Here is a 14,670-nt window from a genome sequence, read left to right as displayed (position 1 = left end):
AATAATAGGCAGAGACAGATTCCCACTGGCCAACCAGGATGGTGTCCACGGTTCCTGTGTGCCTGCGTGCCAGTTTGTGTGTTACCCATTGCATCTTGCCAAAGAGAGGCCTTTTGTCTGTTCCAATATATTTCCATGAATCTATCTTTAGATGGGATTCATCATGATGAGACTGAGTCCAGTTTTCTGAATGGTTCCAGGACTGTGCACATTATGAGTCTCTGAGGCATTAATGTTTTGAGGTGTGAGAGTCCCATTTCCTGGAGCTGCTCCCAAATTATAGTTCACTCTGCACGCAGGTCTCCTAGGCAGCTCACTCTATTAGACAGAAGCCTTTATTCAGTGGAGGGTTTATCACTGAGACAGAACAAAGACCCTTACTATCCCACAGAGGCGACAGGTGGAGGGAAGGACGTTTTGACAAGCTGAGAGCATCATTTCATCAACTTTCTTGTCAAAGTGCCCCTTTCCTTTTCTGCTGCGATGTCTTTCTTTCCTATAGCTCAGAGAATAAAAATGACAACAATATTTTTTTTTTCACATGCATTTCTAGACTTCTTTCAGCATTACTCATCTCACCTACTTGTACTGGGGTGATGGGAGAAGTCGCAATAATGGAAAAACCTCAGAAAATCAGATTGAAATTAATGAAATAACTAGAGACTACAGGGGGTAATGGGAAATCATGTTTCTTTTTAATGATTTGGATTAACTGTCCCTTTTGCAAAGGATTCAGTCACGGCTAAACACGCACATTTCCAGCCGTCACATAAGATAATATTTTTGATATGATACCTGTTGTCCTGACTTTCAACTGAGCTGTTTCTCAGCTCTTTATTGCTCATTTCACCTCCTTCAAGTAATCCCTAAATCATGGGGGAAAAAAACTAATCCTGTCACATTTCATGCACAGGGCCTATTATTGCATTGTTTTCGTGCAATTTCACAAAAAAGTCTGGAGACAGAGCTGTGATACTCAGCTGTTAAGACTTAAATGTTGGACCTGCTTGCCACCACTGTCTCTCAACTGTTACAGAGCCTGTCCTCATGATGCATCCGGCTGTGGATCTGGCATTGTGTCGACTTTAATAGCTTCTGTAACAAAGTTAAGAAATGATTCACTTCAATTTGCTGAAGGCTACTTGCGTTGAACTGTGCTGCACTAGACTGTGCTGTGCTGTACATGGAGAGTGAATTATGTTCACTATACGCAGGGTTTAATGTAATTTTTGCACAGGAAGGACGGGGGAAAGACACTCCGTTTTTTTTCCTGCTTTAATTGCAGTGCATGTTATTATCTGCAGGAGGTAGCGGAGACGTTTTCACCAGTGACGCCTTTATAATTACCATACAGTAGTTTTGACTGTCACTCTTTGAGCACCACACTGTGGCATTCACATATTTTTTGTAAAAGGATAATTTTAACACATAGACAAAAAAATACCATACTCAGAAAGTGAGAGACATGTGTTCCCCCTCCCATAAAGAATTAAGTCGAGTAGAAATACAGAATCATGTCACATGGAAATAATGTAGTGAAGGTTTTTTTGCCTATCAACTCTGATGAAAAGGATTCAGTGGCAAACATGCAATATTTCTTCTTTAATCCAATTTTAATCAAAACCTTGCTGTCTTAAAGAGGCACTCCTCCAATTCGACATGTCAAAATCGGTTTACCTGTTGTGGAGATTACTATTGATCCTGAGAAAACAGTTTTATAATGTGGCTCTAATGGAGCTTTATCAAGTCTGAGGAAATAACCCAGATGATGTCATCAGGGGTTGTTAGAGTACCACTTTCATAAGAGACATAAGCAGTGTTACTGCCTGCTAGCATCAGGCTATTGTCCCTCCCAGCTATCAGTAGAAGCACAGAAGTGCTGAGCAAAGTGTGGTAATGAGACTAAAGAAGTGTGCTGAGATACATGTTTGAACAGTGTGTTTTGTTGGACAGTGGAAGCCTCCAGATATCACAGGATTGGAGACTAAAGCTTCTTTTACAAACTGGCAATGTGAAGTTTAAAAGATAAAAGAGGAGTTACCTAACAGCATGTCTACATATAGGCCAATACACAATCACTGTAAGTGCATGTAAAATGGAAGAAATATGCTTCAGGTCCCACTTACACATGTAGAGCTGAGGTGAAACAGCTGTACTGATTAAAATAGAGGTGTATCTGTTCCATCAGTCATGTGTGAAACAGGTGCTGCACTTGTCTAAACTAAACTGTTACAGCAGCATGTAGCTTTTGACAGATTAAACACCATAGTTTCATATACTACACAGTTCAATACACTGTTTTGATGAGTGGATTTCGCTGCTGCAGCCTTACTGGTCTGGTGTGATCAGTAGCTTATGATAGCTAATGGTTTCAAACTAGTCACTGAGACAGCTGACTTAATGATTTTGCTTTATTTGTGCTACTTCTACAGTGTATTTTAAGGTAACAGCTATCTTGTTATTCTGACTTAGATATGCTCACTTTCACCTTTAAACTTGAAAACTGTGCACAATTCATAATATTGTCATAACATTTTTACCTCTAGAAGTTTGAAGCAGACTGTGTCTTCAACACATGATCAGCTGTTTTGGAATTTCAGAGGAGCAGGCAGAAATCAAGTGTTAAGTATAGCTTTTGTCTCTGAGTCTTACAGTTGTCTGTTGTTTTCATACCACTAAATGATGCCTCTCAGGGCTGTCAGCGTCTCAAGCAGTGGATGTTATTACAGCAGCCTGTTTCCTCTGATCTTCCTCTGTCTCTGCTTGTTATCCAATGGCTCCTTTATGACTTGAACAGCTCCATCATCACAGTACAGAGTCGCTGTAGAAGAGTGCAGCAGGCCCTAAAGACAGAGCTTGTGATGCCAATGTTATTGTCTATCACAAGGTTGCGGCGCTTATAGGACGCAGTGTGTGCACCTCATCAACGCTTGTTGTGAAAATACAGCTCCCACCGAAAGGAGGGTGACTAACTGGCCAATAGGGACGATGATGTGATTACAGTGTGTGTGCATGCACAGCCGATCTGTTGTCATTAACATTTTACACTCCTCTTTGTAACATCAGTGTACCACAGCATTATTGCTTGCGGTCCCAGCCTGCCTGCAACCCTGCCAACCTTGTTCAGGATCACTGCTGATGAGAGAAGGATGTTTGAAAACTCCGCTAATGGGCACGAGGAGGAAGCGTTTCATTTTTCCACCGCAGCTGTCTGCTTGACTTTGTACACTTTCTCACACACACACACACACACACACACACACATACATACACATACACACACCTTGTGTCTCTTCCTCACTAATTAAAGTTGGAGATTACCTGATGTCTGCGTAGGTAAATTAGCTTACAATCTGCAGTACTTGATCTTCAGAAAGTTTATTTATAAAGCATATTTCAAAACATCAGAGTAAGTATTGAAACACCATCATCATATATAGTGAGGCCCAACAGTCAGACTGAAAGTATATTCAGACAATTATTGTAAATTTTGTACATTTGCTCTGTTATAGGTCACAAAATGTTGACGTGAATGATGTTTTGATGAAGTCTCTACCTGACTCATGTCGCAGTATAGCTGATGGATGGATATTATTGGATCATTACAACTGATTCATTGACATAAGAGCAGCATAATGATGTTCTAGTTGGCCAGGGAGGAGCTTTATATATTGTTGGGTAGTCTCTTCTGCAGCAGCAGATCATATCATGTAATATCATATATTAAGCTGTTTGAAGGTTTTGTGTGTAAAATCTTAATCTGCCTGTGCATTCATATAAGAGATCCATGGAGCTTCAAAGTATTTACTATTAAATAAACATAATAAGTAAGTATAAAATAAATAATCATATACATGGACTGCAATAAATATAAATATAAATAATAGAAACTAAACAATAATTTGTGAAATACCCTATTATTAAATTATTAGAAATCAACCCATTATTATGAAATGTTATTACATCATTCTTATTTCCATAACAAAATTGTATAGGGGTTCAAAATACCCCTTTCTCAACTTACCTACTTTCTCATGTCACTTTTCATGACAGTGGTGTTCTTGCATGCAAATACAAAGGCCAAAGAACAAAATGGGTTTTGAATCAGGCCAGAAATCTTTATCAGATGACTGCGGGTTTAACAGGTCACACCATAGCAGCAAAATGAAAGAGACCTGGCTGAAATAGGGTACAAAAGAACACAAAGCTCACTTCATTTCTTTAATCTGCATATTTTCCATTAAATCAAAGAGATATTTGTGGAGGAACAATACCCCACAGACATCATTTCTGAATGGTTTCTATTTTGGCTGTAATCCAGATATTTCTGATTTTCAAGGATTCATTTGAAATAAATGATTCTTTGACAAACAGTGTCTCTGAAGGCTGACAAAAAATAGAAGTGTATCAGAAGACATAGCACATTTTGTCTCCAATTTTATCTATCTAAAAGACTCAGAATGCAGTGGCTTCACCACATACCTTAGCAGTTACTGAACTGACACATATTTCAGCTGCCCACTCATGAACCCTTAAACCACAGGGCCAGTTGTCAAATGGAGGTTTCTGTTCATGTTTATCCCCACATTGTTAAAGGGATTTGCAAGAGAGCACGATAGATTAATCCTTCTTGAGCTGAACTTTTTGTATACTCCAGTGAATTGCAAGAATTTGGTTTTCAAAATTGGATTTTCAACTCAAAATGCCAACTAGTGACAATAAGAAAGGTCTTAACCTGGTGTTTAATCCTACAAAGGAAGTATGGAATATATGAGCCTGTATGTAGAGTGGCCAGCACCTGACAAAAGCTAATTGAGTTTTTATCCCTCTCATCTTGGATTGGCTCATGTACAGAAGAGTAACCGGAGAGATCCTAATTGCCCAAAGCGTTGGCTTGTGGATGGTAATAGAGGTATCGTGAAGTACTATCTCATATCTACATATGAAGCTCATGTTACACAGCACTTTAAGAATATTGCATTTCATCTGTCGAGTGGCTGTCTGAGCCTGTATCGGAAGCCTGTTTCATTATTCTCCAGCCCTGCTGCCAGACTGCTTTGCTGGCGCGGAGACTCGTCTCATTTCATACGGAGAATAGAAAATGACAAGACAGAGTGCAAAGGGGCGGAACGACGCACTTGACAACTGGGGGTTGAGATTGTAACTGGAGAAATGTGAATGTAAGTATTTCCACATTCACTGAGGCTCCCAGGAGAAAGGGCTCCATTTGAGGTCTTGGATATTACATACTCATATGGAAGGCTTAGAAGGTATGGAGCCCTGAGACTGACAAAATGCTGTGAAATGTTATCAGAGAAGTCCAAATTACAACACAATACATCACTGTTCACTATATAATCAAAACTGAGTGTAAAAATAAAACCTTTTCTACTTCCTTTGACATAAAATCAATTGGCAAAGAGCTTGTATTTCTTTCCTTACCATCAATTATGGTATAGTTCCTACTTTTGTGCACATTTTTTTGTTTATTATTTATTTAATCATTTAGCTATTTCCTGTTTTCCCTATGGAACGACACAAGTGACATAATACATGAGCTCTCCTGAAAACAGGTGGAGTCTCTAAAACACTGATACACAATATGCTATTTTTGTCATGCATCTCTATTCAGTATCCTCATTATTGAGGATCATGTGGAAAATTAGGCTATTGTTGATGTATGATTCATACATGAGGTTAATTTATCACGATTTCACTTGCTATTCTTGACGTCACCAGCATGGCAGCGCAATATCATGAATTTCACTCAATTAACTCTAAGATCAGGAAAAAAATAAAATTACTGCCTCGCAGATGTATCCCTCTGCCAACCAGTCAAGACACAATTTATATCCATGTCTGTCCCGACTCATTAAATATATGTACCAGTAATCATAAATAATCATAATTAGTGTAAGAATTCTTAAGTTATAACCAAAAATGTATTTTGTAAGGTTACAGTGACCTTTGACCTTTTGACCAGCCAAATTCATCTTTGAGTCCAAGTGAATGTTTATGCCAGATGTAATGGAATTCCCTCAAGGCATTCTTAACGTATTGCATTCACAAATGGGACAGACGTGAGGTCGCAGTGATCTTTTACCTTTGACCACTAAATTCTGATCAGTTCATCTTTAAGTGCAAGTGACTGTTTGTACCAAATTTGAAGAAATTCCCTCAAGGAGTTCTTGAGATATCGGGTTCAGAATGGGCCAGACAGACAACAATACATAATGACTTGGGGGCCTCATAACAAGGCAGGGTTATGTTGAAACTTCCCACTGGACAGAAAAATCCACAATAAACATAATGTAGGATCAGCTCTAACATAGTCATAAAGAGAGGAAGAAAAAAATGTATTTCAAGACTTCATATAGACGTAAAAGACCAGGGAGATGTGGGTTTATCTGACCTGGCTGCCTTGTGTAAAGAGCTGTGAAAAATCGGATCATTTCAGGCAACATAATAAATTCCTCCTTCTCCTATAAGTGCTGTAGCCCGAGGAGTTGGACCAGTGTCCACTTTAACACCTCTTGTACCAACATATTACTGGCAGGAGCACAGTTTTCATATTCTGTGTGGACATTGTTACATTGTTTCTACAAGGCTTGCTGAGCATTCTAATGTGGAGGAAAAGAAACTACATGTTTTTAAATGGGGTTTTTGCACCACACCTTGTAAAAGCATTGCAGGATGGCGTGATCAAGCCTCTACTGGCTGTCTCTGCTCCCGGTGCCTTGCTGCTGTGTTACCGAGGTCATTACTCACTGTGACACCCTCCGCTGATCTACATCATATTACCAAGCGTTTAATATTGTTCCCTGCTGACCGTATGGCCTTGCAAAACAGCCACCAAGAGGACTACCAGGCTTTACTAAATACATCATCGAGATTGTTATAAAGTGCTTCCCTCAGCAAATCCCTCTCACTGCTGTGCTTCTTCTGGAAAACTTTTTAATTCTGCTTTGTAACTTCAGTTTAACATTCTGGTTGATTAGTTATTGATCATCTTCTCTGAAGTACTTTGAGAAAATGCACACACCATGCAATCAAAATCTTTTAAGGGTTTTACCTCCTGAGGTGTAAAGTGCTCAGGACTCAGTGTGATAAACAGTACAGGGCTACAGTACATCATACATTTTTTCCACTCCTGTTGCCTTCAATTTTTCTTATGCTTCACACTACAAAAGAAAGTGCACACAGAGAGCAACCAAGATGAATTTTCGTACAGACCTGAGGCTACTCTGTTTCTCTATGGCTCTCTAAATTGTTTCATTTCTCCCTTTTGGATACCTTTTAGATTACATAAGAATCTGTCACTAAGCTGTCACCCTTTATTTGGACATTGGGGTGTGGGGGGGGGGATTAACACTTTCTCTTGACGGTGGCTAATTCTTAGATGCTCAGAAAGCGAAGAGAAAAATGTATGTATGTAATGTACGTACACACATGTCTCAAATGCTAACATGTTAGAGCAGGAAGTGCTTGTTACTGTGGAGGGCTGGACTTACCAAGAGGAAAACCACTACAGTGTCCCATTCACTACATGCCTCTCTTTATTACTAAGGCCAACTTCTATTTTTAGCACATTAGCCCCTGTAGTTTTCCTTAAAGGGAAACATAATTAAAAGAGTATCATCAACACTAACATTAAAGGAACAAGTTAACATTTCGGGGAACAAGCTTACCACTTAAACATCTGTTTTCAAATATAAAGCTACAGCTTTGCTTAGCGTTCCAAGACCAGATATAGGAGAAACAGGTATTTTTGCTACCTGCACCTTTAAAGTTCATTAATTACACATTTTGTTCCCTATAATTGACTCAAAAACATGTAAAAAAAAAAAAAAAAAAAGTGTAAAAATTACAAATTGCAGTTTTATGGGGAAGTTGTGTCCCGGACTTTCCATAACGTAATGTTGTCAGGTAACCAGAGGAGTGGTATCTATCTTCCCATCAAACTATTCTTTTAAGAATTCGGTCAAGTCACTTTCAAGAGAGATGAAAGCCAACTAGCTGAGAAAACAATTTCACCATAAGGTCTATTCAGCAGCTGTTACTGGGCTTTTAATGGGGGTGGAGTTTGCCATGTTTTCATGGAAGTACAGATGTTCAAATTTCCATGTTTTACCAAGCGCCTCAAGGACTTTTCATCTGTTTTGCCCTCATACTAAAGGGACCTTGTGGTGAGGCATTTTTTTTTCTAGGTCAAGAATTAACTTTAAACCTATGCTTTTAAGACATGAACAACAAGCTCTGAAAGTGCTCTGAAGAAATGGAAATATGAACACTTACAATTCAGTGACAACAAGAGAAACGGCATCTTCTCCAGATCACTTACTAAGTCGAGCTTGTGGTGTGACCTTGGAGCCTCAAGCCAAATAATATTAAAATTACAATGTACCAGGAATCTTTCACAATGACTGAAAAAAGTGGAATAACCCAATAATTCAAACCAGAAAGTTTCACATCTATTTTAATCTTCACACTCAAGCCACAATAGCACAAGCCATTTATCTCTTCAATCAAATTATATTCAGTAAACCTTATTCAACATTTCACAGTTAAGAATTAAACTTAAAGAATTATTAAAATAGCATCAGTATATGTGATTTGTAAATACACATTGTCAAATGTCAGAATGCAAAAAGGGCTAAAAGAATAGCACACATGCGTTTTTGTATCTTTGACCATGACTAAACTCAGCATAACAATGATTAATCACTGCCCTTTACTCTTTTATTTACACAACTATTGCATTAATAATACACCCATTACTTGCTATGGTTGTGGTTATGCAGCTGACTGAAGGGCTGTGGACATCCTGGCTTCACACTCTGAGTACTAAAGTGATTAAAGGTAAGTAATCTTTTATTCAAATGGCAGCAGTGACCCATTCACTCAGAGCTGTGTGGATTTTATTATGACCCAGTGTAAACACATAGATAGCAGAAGACTAGCGTGTTTCCATGAGCTCAGGGTTGAAGGTGTTATCTGGTCCAGATCAGGTTTCTAGACTATACTGACTCCAAACAGAGAGTAGCAGCTAATCTAATGACTTAACAGCTTCCCTTTCTCTTCTACACAAACACTGCATATCATATTATAATTAATTGGTACACCCTTGATCCAGCATCCTTCTGTTCGGATAGTGATAGTAATTACCAGACAGTCACGGTTTTCTGATCTTTTCTTGTATTTTTACTTTGATTAACTGAGAAAATATGACCAAAAACACACATTACATGATCATTTTAACATAGACCACTGAGACTACAGACAAAGCTGGGTGCATTTTCATACCTGTGCAGCATGTTGCTACATATAACCAAAGATGATTAGATGTAAAAGCTTAAGAACACAAGTCTTCAGCAGCTTTGTTGTGATATCACCTCATTTAAGAAACAATTTAGCACTTGAACATCTCACTGTCTGTTTGAAAGCAAACACTAAAGAATGCTTCATGGCTGATCCCAGCAGCAGACGTACATGTCCACTCATTAATCAGTCTCTAGCGGTTTTTAAAATGCGACAGAAAGGCCATCCTTGTCCCTCATGTTCTGGACATTTTACAAGAAGCAGACTGGGTTTTGAGTTGGAGTTCACAGAAAATGTACTGAAGGAAAACACCAGCTCCTTTCGAGACAGGTTCATTGATCAGCTATGATATTGACTGCTGAGGAATCAACACAAAAAATCATCCATGTGTGCCTGATAGATTTTTGAGCTGCAGTGCTCAGAGGTAACACCTAATCTAATGTGCTGAGGACTAAATGAAGGAGGACTGACTTTTAAGTCATGAAAGATTGTGGGGGGGCATTTATCACATGGTCCGACGTCTAGATTCATAAAACTGAAAAATGAAATCTAATGTAACCAGTCTTATTTTTGGTGCACACAGAAAACACATTTATATGCGCTGTGTAATTTTTACAAATCAGATGACATATGTTAAATGAAATGTTGAGCATTGGCAACTTTTTAAGGGAAATCTTATGCAAATGACAAATGACATCTTTTTTGAAATTATTAAATCTATTCTCTAGTCTTCCAAGAGTAAAGGCCACCCAGAAAAGGTCAGTATATTATTAACATTTACATCCTCAACTATCATGCAGTTACTCAGCTTTCTGTAAAAAAACAAAAAACAAAAAACAAACAAGTAACCTAAGCTGACCCTCAGTTTTAGCACTTCTACGCGCAAAGGTCATTCTCAGTATGTATTTTAACATTTTACATCACGTTGAGTTCCTCTTTTTTTTTTTTTTTTTTTTGGCTTTGTACGAGTTCAGCGAGTAAAACCACAAGACATCTCAGCCTGTGCTGCTCTCGCCTCCTGATCTCTCCCATCTCTGCATTTCCCCCCGGTATCAGTCCCTCAAGCACACGTGGCAGATGCTGCGCGGTCAGGCTCGCTCAGAGAGGCCGCGGCGCTGTCAGCTCAGATCCGTCTTCGTTTGGGAGGGCGCTTGTTCATTAAGTCCAACACGGCTCAACAGGAGGCAGGCTTCCACAACACGCTCATGTACAGCATCATAAATCCACATTAAAGCGGACGAGGCATCTCATGTGGAGGGAGGTTTGCGGCGGTAGTGGGTGAGGCGGCGATAACAAATAGTCCAGGCCATCAATACCCAACACACAGATAAAGAGCTGACACAGCCACTACCAGTTGCTTTAAGGGAATGTCTGTTGCTTTGTGTAAAAATCTTTATCATAATTTCAGTCTACACAGCGTGCCCCATACAATAGCACTGCTATTTACATAGTCTGTTTTTTGGGGGGGGTTTTTCTAAGGGAAAGGTCAGCGGCTGGGGCAACTTGCCAGGTGTTTGTGGAGCAGCAGACCAGTGCGGTGCGGTGAATGTAATTACGGCACTCTGGCAATCTGATAACCTGCCAGTCTGTCTCTCAACACTAGGAAAGTGCACTGGCATATTAAATGTGGCTCAGCAAACATGGCTGTGAGCACAGAACAGTGTCTGTACAGTATGTGTGTGCAGTATCTTCAGTTCTTGTAAATGTTCTAAGTTTCATCTGTAATAGATTCAAATATTCTGTTTTGCTCCGAAGGGTTAGACCACTAAATTTCTCAACTAAAGGCTCCTATTTTTTAATATCTGTATTAACATAATACTCACATGCCAAAACCTACACCGAAAGAATGATTAATTGCTGCAATAATTTCTGCCACACTTGACTGTTAAGCAATGCCTTTGGCAGCATGACTCCAAAGTCCTTGTTCTGTGCAAAAATGAATTCCAAAGATCAGCTGCAGACAGTGGTGTCTCGGTAGGTGGGTTAGGGTATGGGGATGCTTCTCCCTCTAGCTTGTGACTGATGCTGGTTCATTATCGGACAGTTTTTTCCTTTTTGACAAAGTGCTTTGGTGTGATTTATATCTGCAATTGTGCATGTGCTACTAGTATTTTATCTATACTCATAGTTTGTGGAATGATAACAAGAGACAAGGCTTGTGTTTCTTGAGTTTATCCTGAAGGCAGTGTTTCTCTCAGGGGCGGTACATCCCTTGTCTGGAAGGAGGCGCAGCCTTAAAGGTTAAAGTCAGGGAACAAAAGTCTCCCAAGTGCAGTTTAAGCCATAGATTACATGAAAGATTGTAACATAATTGGCTGCAGCTCTGCAAGATGAACAGTGTTACGTATCTGGCTGGAGCTGAGATGAGGCTTCAGCAGTCTGACTTAGCCTTTTTTTTTTTACTACTGGATTACCTCTTTGTGTTTTTCCTGGACCTTTCTGTGGAGGGATAGTGACAGAAAGATAAAAATTTTATTAACACTGAGATTTTAGAGCATGACCACCTGATCTGTCTAAGTCAGACTGCTGACACCTCATATTAAATTTTGTGGAACTTTAAAAAGCATTTGCTGAAGAAGTGGATTGTGGATTTTGACCCTGGTCTCATATATTGTAGTCTTGTCAAATAGAAATCTTTTCAAGGCCTTTATGAAAGGGATCAGTGTGTCTCTTCCAATGTAAATATGTGTATATGAGTATTATATCAGGATAGACTTGAAAAAGTGTGAACCTATCCTGTTTACCTAAAGAAAAAAGCTCCAAGCTCCATCAGAAATCCAATTCAGAAGTCACCAATGTATTTGTGGGGCTTCTGATATCAATCAGTTATACAGTAAAAAAAAATTAGCCTCAGTATGGCATATCTACCTTCCTGGGGCTGGATGACACTCACTTGACAACATCTGCTTTAATAGAAGATCAAAATCAACCCCACATTTCTACACGCAGAGGTATTTTTCTTCACCTAGGTGAGAGATTGCTCAGACAACAGGCAACGAGAGGGTGCCAGTGGAATAAAAACAATGTTTCTGTCAGTAATCTGGCAGTAATAGTCAGGCCTCAGTAGGTCAGATAAAACAACAAAGTGGAGGAGACAGAACATTGTTGATATCTGAATCCCATAGCTCCCAGTATCTGCAACAAAGCCTCTGTTTAGTAACAAGAACAAATATCAGTCCTGCTCCTGTCTGGAAATGAGCTTTGGGCAACGGCTCTAACAGACAGCTGAGAGAGTCCAGGGAGCTGCCAGAGACACACTGCTGCCTCTCTGGACCTCAGTTGACACCATAAGTCAATGACCGGCTATTTAGACGTCGAAGCTGTTTGGAGACTAGTGTTAACAAGCACAGAGGGGCCTCTGAGTGAGCCAGAAAAGGTGGTGCCGTGCTTTGAGAACAGAGAGCACTCCCTGCACTCATCTGTTTTATTCTTCTCCCCCCTAAACCATTCACTCTCTCACTTGGATTTCTCTTTTTTTTTCCTTCCCCCCACTGTAATTACACTTGCTCTGCCAAGCGTAGCTCGAGGCGTGGCTGGGCAAAATCACTCGTTAATATGAATCTGCAGAGTGTGTGTGAGGAGGAGGACTATTCACTGACGGTCTCTGTGGAAACATTAGGTTGTAAGCAGCCTGCACCTGTATGTCCCTCCTGGGACAAAGAGGTAAGGAAGCCTCACTTTGGGGAATTGAGTGTGTGTGTGTGTGTGTGTGTGTGTGTGAAGGGAGACCATCCATTTTCAAAATGAACCTGCAACAATTGCAAACCCATAGTGAGGAAACAAGCACTTGTAACTAACAACCTTTTGGCTTGGGATTATTTAAACAGCTGAAATTAGCCTGCAAAATTCTAATCATACAGGGACGTCAGAGGGCTGGAGATGAAGGTGTGATCATCATAATAAAAGTCTGAGCAGTACACCTTAAAGCCAATGAGAATAATAAAGCTATTTAATTTGCAGATTACAGACAACTCTCCATTCCTCCTTATCCCCAAGATTGGCAACGCTGTTTCTGAACAAGTGTCTCCCAGACAAAAGGGAAGTGTGAAACTAAAGGTGTGACGACACGTCTTCAGCCCACAGAGGCAGCTGAGCGGCTGATGTGTTTGTCAGGAGACATACAGAGCATTAACACCAGCCAGAGTACCAGACCAGACAGATAGTGTTACACATCGCTTCCCCTTCTGATGTCAAACGAGCATAATCAGACACATCCAGAAACAATCAGAATTATGGCAGCTGCTGATGACAAAAGAATGAATTTCATACTGAAACACAAAGATGTGACACATATGAAGACGGATCGTGTTGCTGCTAGACAACAGACCTGGCAAAAACTGTGAGGGAAATCTGTGTGTGAGCCACGCTGTTGTACTACAAATTACATGTAGCTGCAGGCTATGTGAGGCCAGTTGTTAGGGACGTTGTGTGTTTGTGTGTGTGTGTGTGTGTGTGAGAGAGAGAGAGACTGAGAGATGGAGGGAGAGGAAAAATATTATCCCTTCTTCAAAGGGCCGAGGAAGGTCACAGTCATTCCTGTGTGCAGACTTCATTAATTTAGACTGCTAGACAACAATATGGATGGTATACTCTCCAAAGGAATACCACTCATTAATTATTAATCCATACCATACTGGACAGCGCGAAAAATAGCAATTGACAGTTGGGTATAAACACTAACAGAGAACAGTTTTTCCAAGGATGCGAGTTCCCCTAAAACAGGGTTACATGAAAAGCAAAGCTGCTTGAGCTCATTTCCATAATACCTCTGTGTGCCCCATGAGAGTCTCGGGTTCAGTTGGCCTTCATTTGCATGTGCCACGAAAACAGCATATACCATCTTTGCCGTTTTTTGAAGCTGGGGTGCACTGAAATGCTTAAGAGTATTTGCTGGAGTCTATTGGTAGGGCCTGGCGGGCGTCAAACCTGCCCACTGGCTGCAGCTCACACACATTATTTTAGGGAATTTCCTGTGGAGCCAAGGATTTTTTATCAGATTCTCAGCAGGAAGCAAATTGGACGAGAGATAACAGTTGGCTACTCTCATCACCTATGGACCTACAGATAGACGCTCATTTAAATTCAGACAGTATGTCCTCTATTCAACTTCTCAATCTGAATTTATTTCCCACTGCAGCAACTCACTAAAATAGCACTTAGACTGTTGCAACATGGCAAAAGTGCAGATGTCTCACACATTGAGTAAGAATTAATGTTTGTCATCTGGTTGATACTAGATGTGTCACCACCTCAGGAATGTTTGTGTGTGTGTGTGGCCCTGAACTCCCCTCCACCAAAGCCTTTGAATCACATTCCTCAGTCTTGAGATTAAAGGCCCTTAGTCCAGACGGA

The sequence above is a fragment of the Lates calcarifer genome, linkage group LG15, assembly GCF_001640805.2.
Source record: "Lates calcarifer isolate ASB-BC8 linkage group LG15, TLL_Latcal_v3, whole genome shotgun sequence".
Classification (NCBI taxonomy): domain Eukaryota; kingdom Metazoa; phylum Chordata; class Actinopteri; family Centropomidae; genus Lates; species Lates calcarifer.
This window is presented reverse-complemented; position numbering follows the sequence as displayed.